This window comes from Micromys minutus, assembly GCF_963924665.1.
Source record: "Micromys minutus genome assembly, chromosome: 21".
Classification (NCBI taxonomy): Eukaryota; Metazoa; Chordata; class Mammalia; order Rodentia; family Muridae; genus Micromys; species Micromys minutus.
In genome coordinates, this window is record NC_137956.1 from 12,583,011 (window position 1) to 12,590,750 (window position 7,740).

The following is a 7,740-nucleotide window of genomic DNA, read 5'->3' on the forward strand; positions in this document are numbered from 1 at the left end:
GGAGATCCACTTAAATAGGGGCTGCATACATGAAAGTAAAATATTTTATAACCATCACATCATGAACCTGATCAATCTAGTAGTCATTCAACCAACTATTATTCTGTGTTCTGATTGGTGTATAAACTCCTACTCCAACAAGTATCTTTTATAATGCTTCATTTTCTTTGTCACAAATATTCTCTTCTGCACATACTAATATCCTATAAAATTGAAAGTTGTTTTCCATAAATGTTTTCTTAGTTTATATGTCAATCAATCTGAATTTATATTCTTATATGCTAAACATCACTGATCAGTGAGTTTTATAATTTACCAATGATATGGGTGAAAAATATTGTCAGTTTAATATTTGCTTGCTGTTTTGCTACTAACTCAACTAGATGTTTCTCTTTTTTTGTGGACTGATTTATCATCTTTTTATGTAGTCACACTTGATGTTTGAACCATTTGGTGTTAGAGAAGTTGAAAGAAGAGATTTAAATTATTTCTTTTCATCACTTGCCCATACAAATTATTTTCATGGTAGAAACTAGTCTTCCTTAGAACACACTGTTCTGAATGGAAAGCTTAGGAATGAAAGAACATACTATATTGCATTTTTGGCCAAGAACAAATCACTAGACTTAAGAGAACAGAAGCAAGTGTGGAGACTACTTGTGGGGACAAGTGATGGTGTCATGGCTACATTTACTTCTGTATGCTTGCCTCGGGTGTCTCATTCATTGCCTCATTTTCCTTTAGTTCCTGCCAACAGAGGACCACACAAGATCTTGAATGCAGCTCTTTCTGTAAGTTCTTGAGCAAAGCCTAAATTGCAGGGTGGAAGGTTACTTTGAGGCATGAATAAATTCTCTGCCATTGCTTTCTCTCTACTCAAGTTACCATGGAGCATACCATCTTGGGTAGGTTGCAAAAAGTTCTATACTTGTATCATAAAGAGACATGTATATATACGATGGAAGAAAAAAGGAGAAATGTAGGGCTTGGCATAGCGACGTCATCCAGTAGGTTTGGATTGAGGTTTCCTGAATCATTAACATGCAAAGGATCAATAATACAGGTTTTTGAGGGCTGTTGATGTAGTGAATTGATCCAAGTTATCTTGTGTAGGTTACAACCCATCTGTTTTTGTACTCCATCTTGAATATAAAAGATAAAGTTGGTATTGTTGAGTGTTGACAGCTATATTACTGACATTTATGGTAAACATTTTCAAAAGTTTTAGAACCACATTTTGTATGTAAAAAAAAAAATGGGTACATTTACCCAAGGAGAATCTACTATGAATTTGGTCCACTATTTTTCAATAGTTGTCTAATTTCTTGATACCAGTGCCTGCTGTTCTAGGGGGCTTTAAAATCATATTGATAGGAATAAGAACATTCTTCACAGAGATAGAAAAAGCAATTCTCAAGTTCATTTGGGGTACCAAAAAACCCAGAATAGCAAAAACCATTCTCAAGAATAAAAGAACTTCTAGGGACATCACCATCCCTGACCTCAAGCTATACTTCACAGAAATAGTGATAAAAACCACATGGTATTGCTACAGAGACAGGCAGATAGATCAATGGGATGGAACCAAAGACCCAGAAATAAACCAATACACTTATAGTCACCTGCTCTTTGACAAAGAAGCTAAAACCATCCAGTAGAAAAAAGAGCATTTTCAACAAATGGCGCTGGTTCAACTGGCAGTAGGCATGTAGAAGAATGAAAGTGGATCCATTTTTATCTCCTTGTACAAAGCTCTAGCCCAAGTGGATCAAGGACCTCCACATAAAACCCACTCATCTAAATATAATAGAAGAGAAAATGGGAAAGAACTTCATACACAGGAAATAATTTCCTGACTAGAACAACAATGGTTCATGCCCTAAGATTAACAGTTGACAAATGGAATCTCATAAGAATGAAAAGTTTCTGTAAGGCAAAGGACACTGTCAGTAGAAAAAATGGCAACCCACACATTGGGAAAAGATCTTTATCAATCCTACTACTGACAGATGGCTAATATCTAAAACATACAAAAGAATCCAGAGAACCAAATGACCCTATTAAAAATGGGGTAATGAGCCAAACAAAGATTTTTTAATTGAGGAATATCAAGTAGCTGAGAAGCACTGAAAGAAATGTTCACCATCCTTAGTCATCAGGGAAATGCAAATAACAGCAATTCTGAGATTCTACCTCACACCAATCAGAGTGGCTAAGATGAAAAACCCTGACAGCAGGGGCTGGTGAAGATGTGGAGAAAGAGAAACATTCCCCTATTTTTGGTGAGACTGCAAGTTGGCATACCACTTTGGAAATCAATCTGGTGGTTTCTCAGAAAATTGGAAATAGTTCTACCTGAAGACCCAGCTATACCACTCCCGGGAATATACCCAAAAGATGTTCCATTATATTACAAGAACACATGTTCCACTATGTTTATAGCAGCCTTATTTATAAATAGCCAGAATCTAGAAACAACCCAGATGTCCCTCAACAGAAAAATGTATACAGAAAATGTGGTACAGTTACACAATGGAGTACTACTCAGCTATTAAAGACAATGACAGAGGACAAAGAGAGAAGTTCCAAGATGGAGGTTGAGAAGAATGAATTGGATCCAGTTACAGATGAAACTCCTGCACAAGAAGATCGAAAGATCATGAAGAGGAACACCAAGCTGGGGCAGCAGAACCTGAAACTGCAATCATCAGACACAAACCTGTCACAACCTCAAAATGTAGATGTGCCTAAAGGAATAGAAAAAGGCAGAAAAACTAAAAAGTCCCTGAAACATTCTGTGACTGTGGGCTCAACAGAAGCACAAAGTAGAGGCATGACTGGAGAGATTGGAAAATTCCAAAGTTAAAACGTTACCCCTAAAACTTACCATTTTAACCAATGGAGAAGCAGCAGCAATGTCATCTCATGATCCAGAAGAAAAAAAAGAAAAAGAAGCAAAAGAGGAAAGTGGCAAATGATGATAAGCCTGATTCCAAAAAAAGCAAAAGCTGAAGAAAACACCGAGGCTCGTGCGGAGCAAACGGATGGTATGAAGAAGGCAAATGACATCGAGGTGCCCAGCCTGCCACTTGGACTGACAGGTGCTTTTGAGGACACTTCATTCGCTTTCTTGTCTAACCTCATCAATGAGAACACCCTGAAGACCATAGAAGAAATGGGCTTCCAGCACATGACAAAGATCCAGCATAAAAGTATCAGGCCACTTCTGGAAGGCAGGGATCTTCTGGCAGCCGTGAAAAACCAGCAGCAGCAAAACCCTTGCTTTCCTCATCCTTGTGATTGAGCTCATTGTCAAACTGAAGTTCATGCCCAGGAATGAAACAGGAGTCTTCATTCTCTCTCCCACAACAAAACTGGCCATGCAGACCTTTGGTGTTCTTATGGAACTGATGACACACACGTTCACACCTATGGGATGATCAAAGGTAGCAGGAACAGGTCTGATGAAGTGCAGAAGCTCCTCAATGGCATCAACATCATTGTGGCCACACCAGGCCAGCTCTTAGACCACATGCAGAACACACCAGGATTTATGGACCAGAACCTACAATGTCTAGTTATTGATGAGGCTGACCGTATCTTGGATGTTGGGGTTGAAGAAGAATTAAAGCAAATTGTTAAACTTTTGCCAGCTTGTAGGCAAACCATGCTCTTCTTTCCCACACAAGCATGAAAAGTTGAAGACTTGGCAAGAATGTCTCTGAAAAGAAAGAGCCATTGTACATGGGTGTTGACAGCAATAAAAAAGTTGCCACCATGAATGGCCTTGAGCAGGGATATGTTGTTTGTTCCTCTGAGAAGAGGTTCCTTCTGCTCACAGTCCTTAAGAAGAAGAAGAAGAAAAAAGTGATGGTCTTCTTTTCATCTGTGACATACCACTTTGAGCTGCTGAACTACAATGACCTGTCTTGGCCATCCATTGAAAGCAGAAGCAAAATAAGCGAACAACCATGCTCTTCCAATTCTGCAACACAGATTCAGGAATATTGCTGTGTAGTGATGTGGCATCCAGAAGGCTGGACATCCCTGGAGTGGACTGGATTGTCCAGTCCGGCCATCCTGATGACCCCAAGGAATGCATTTATTGGATTGGTAGAACAGCCAGGGGCCTAAATAGAAAAGGCCTGCTCATCCTGTGCCCTGGAGAGTTGGGTTTCCTTTTGTTCAAGTTTCCATTGAATCAGTTCGACTTTTCCTGGTCTAAAGGTTCTGATATTCAGTCTCATCTGGAAAAACTGATCGAAAAGAACTATTCTCTACACAGGAAACATACAAATCCTACATCGAAGCATATGGCTCCCACTCTTTCAAGGAGATCTTCAATGCGAACAACTTAAGTTTGCCTTAGGTTGCGCTGTCTTTTGGCTTCAAGGTCCCTCCTTTCGCTAATCTGAATGTGAGCAGCCATGATGACAAGCTTAAAAAGAGAGGTGGTGGCAGGGGTTTCGGCTACCAGAAAACAAAGGAAGTGGAGAAGTCTAAGATCTTTAAACACATCAGTCAGAAGCCCGCAGACTGCAGGCACTTTTCTCTCACCGAGGCAATCTGCCTTCTGCCTGGACTGACTTTGTCCAACTTCCCTCTTTCCATAGTACATTTTAAAAAGGAACTTTTATCACATTTAGAATTAGTTTGTCTTTGCTTGATGATAATATTTTATTTTTAAGTACTTGAATAAAACTAATTATATAACTAGAAAAAAACTTACCTTCATCATGATGCTGGTGTCACACTTGATAGTTGACTGATACTGCCATGCCACAGTAAAAAATCATTATTGAAACTGTTCTCTGGAAATTTCCACTGGACAAAAGATTTAAACTACATTCTGTAATGTTGTGAATTGAATATAAAACATTCTTGTTTCAAAAAAATAAAGACAAGGATTTCATGAAATTTTCAGGCAAATGGATGGAACTAGAAAATATCATCCTGAGTGAGGTAACCCAGACACAAAAGAACACATATAATATGTATTCACTGATAAGTGGATTTTAGCCCTAAAATTCAGAATACCGATGTTATAAACCAGAAAGCAAATGCAGCTTAAGAAGAAGGAAGACCTAAGTGTAGATGCTCAATTCTACCTAAAACTGGAAACAAAACAGAAGGACTGGTATTGGAAGGGACAGGAGAGATGTACAGAGGTTCAGAAACTTGAATAGAAACATGTAGCAGTGGAAGATGGGGATCTGCGGGTATCTACTAGGAAGTCCCAGACTCCAGGGAAGCAAACAGGCTCCCAGGAGTTAATGGGGATAACTTTAACTTAAATACCCAACAAAGGGGACATACAACCTGTAGAGACCACCTCTAGTAGATAGGCACAATCCCATTTGAGGGATGCGGCCACCACCCATCTCTGGCTGCCACATCAGTACACAGCAATATTCCCGAATCTGTTGCAGAATTGGAAGAATGTGGCTACCTGCAGTTCCCCACCCTCCACTGTTACAAACCTCCATTCAATTTCAGGACCCTCTGTACTTCTCTCCTGTCTCTGTTTCCTCCCACACCTGATTCTGACCCCTTCCACTTGTTCCTACTCCTCCTTTCTCCCTTCCAGGCCCCTCCCTCCTTCAACCTTCCAAGATTATTTTGTTCCCCCTTCTAAGTAGAACTGAAGCATCGACACTTTGGTCTTTCTTCTTGAGCTTCATATCGTCTGTAAATTGTATCGTGGGTATTCCGAGGTTTTAGGCTAATATCCACTTCTCAGTGATAGCATAACATGTGTGCTTTTTTTATGATTGGGTTACCTCTAGAGACCGCCCCACCTAGGGATCCATCCCATCTGCAGACACCCAAACCCAGGCACTATTGCTGATACCAAGCATTGCCGACAGGAGCCTAGTATGGTTGTTCCCTGAGAGGTCCTTCCAGCATCTGACCAATACAGATGCAGATACAGCCAATCATGGGATTGAACCAGAGAATCGCAAAGGAAGATCTAGGGGAAGGACTGAAGGAGCTGAAGGGTATTACAACCCTACTGGAAGAACAATATCAACTAACTGTACCACCCAGATATTTCAGGGACTAAACCACCAACCAAAGAGTATACATAGAGAGACCCATAACTCCAGATACATATGTAGCTGACGAGGGCCTAATCTGACATCAATGGGAGGCATGGCCTTTGTCCTATGGAGGCTTAAGGCTAGAGCAGTGTGGCAAGACTGGGTGGTGGAACACCAGTAAAGAGGCAACAGGATGGAGGGGAGAGGGAAGATGGGATGGGGGGCATTGTAGAGTGGTAATTGTGAAGAGAGGTATCATTTGAAATGTAAATAAATGAATGATTAATTAAGAATTAAAAGAGAATAGTTTCATCCTATACATGTGACAGTGCTTCTGAAGATGGTTAAGAGACCTGCTTGTTTTTTGTGTACTAAAGAAGACGTTTCTTATTTTCTCTAAATCACCTCCTGCATAAAAGAGAAATTTATTGCCTTGGCCATGGTTAACATATAGGATATGTTATACTGTTTAAAAAATCTCCATAGTGATTTTTATAATGGCTGCATCAATTTAAATCTCTACATGCAACAAAGAAGGGATATTCTTTCTTCATGTCTTTACAGCTATTTGTTTCCTTGAAGATTGTATTGTGACTGGGATAAGATCAAATTACAAAGCAAAAACTTACCCTCCTGACCATAGACATCACTGTGCTGCTAGCAAACATTTGTCAAGACAATTTTTAGGACCTCAATGATGTGACTACTTTACATTTAAAATACTTATATATTTAATAATAAACTATATTTATTAATATATATGAAAATATCTTGATGATTATGAATATTTCCATAAATTCTCTGTAAAAATCAGATAAACCTTGACTGTGATTTGAAAAATCATAGCTTAAATTACTTTTGAAAAGAATAATTTTGAGAACGGTTTACTGCTCAGAGCACTTGTTTTGTAAGCATAAGGACCTGAGTTTTAATTACCAGTATCCATGTAGAAAGCTGCGATGGTGACTTACAATCTGTATGCCCAGTACTGTGGGGAGTGAAAACAGGAAGATCCCTAAGATTCTCTGGCAGGCAGCCTGGCTGCAGGTTCACTGAGACGGTGTCTCAAGAGAATAAGGTGAAAAGTGATAGAAAAAAACATCAGAACTCCCTCTCTGATACCTGGCCTCCATTCACATGTACAGGATGGATTGATCTTACTGCACACACATAACACACACACACACACACACACACACACACACACAAGCATGTGAGTGCCCCATTTTTTGCCAGAATAAAGAGTCCATATTGTCTGCTAAAAGAAGTGTTGAACTTAGAATTGGGATAAACATTTCCTATCAGGTTCTTTTTACTGTTTACAGTAGTGGATTCTATGCAGATATATTATGTACATGTGTGAAATTATCAAATAATAAATAAAACCTATCCTAATCATACATTAAAACACTAATGCATGGCTTCTCTATATTTAAGAAAGCAACAGTTATTCCTTTTATTGTTTAGCATATGGAAACCGTTCACCATTCTATATAGAATGTAAACACATAGATAAACCATATTCCACCAGAAACACACCAAGAAACTTGTCCTTGTGACCATGTACTTTTGGTTTGGAATTTCATGGATCCACAAGTCTAGTGAGTCTCAGTAGAACCCATTTTTTGTTAGGCATGAGAAAAAGAAGATGAACCGCCAGTCACTTAGTTACTTAAACACTGTGAAAATACAAATTCCT

At 39.2% G+C, this 7,740-nt stretch overlaps 1 pseudogene across 1 annotated transcript; it reads left to right on the plus strand.

Annotated features, from left to right (window-relative positions):
* The first annotated feature begins 2,606 nt into the window (after positions 1-2,606).
* On the plus strand, positions 2,607-4,687 carry LOC308434189 (ATP-dependent RNA helicase DDX18-like; annotated as a pseudogene). Its single transcript has one exon. The product of its transcript is annotated as an ATP-dependent RNA helicase DDX18-like (transcript).
* Positions 4,688-7,740: the final 3,053 nt, after the last annotated feature.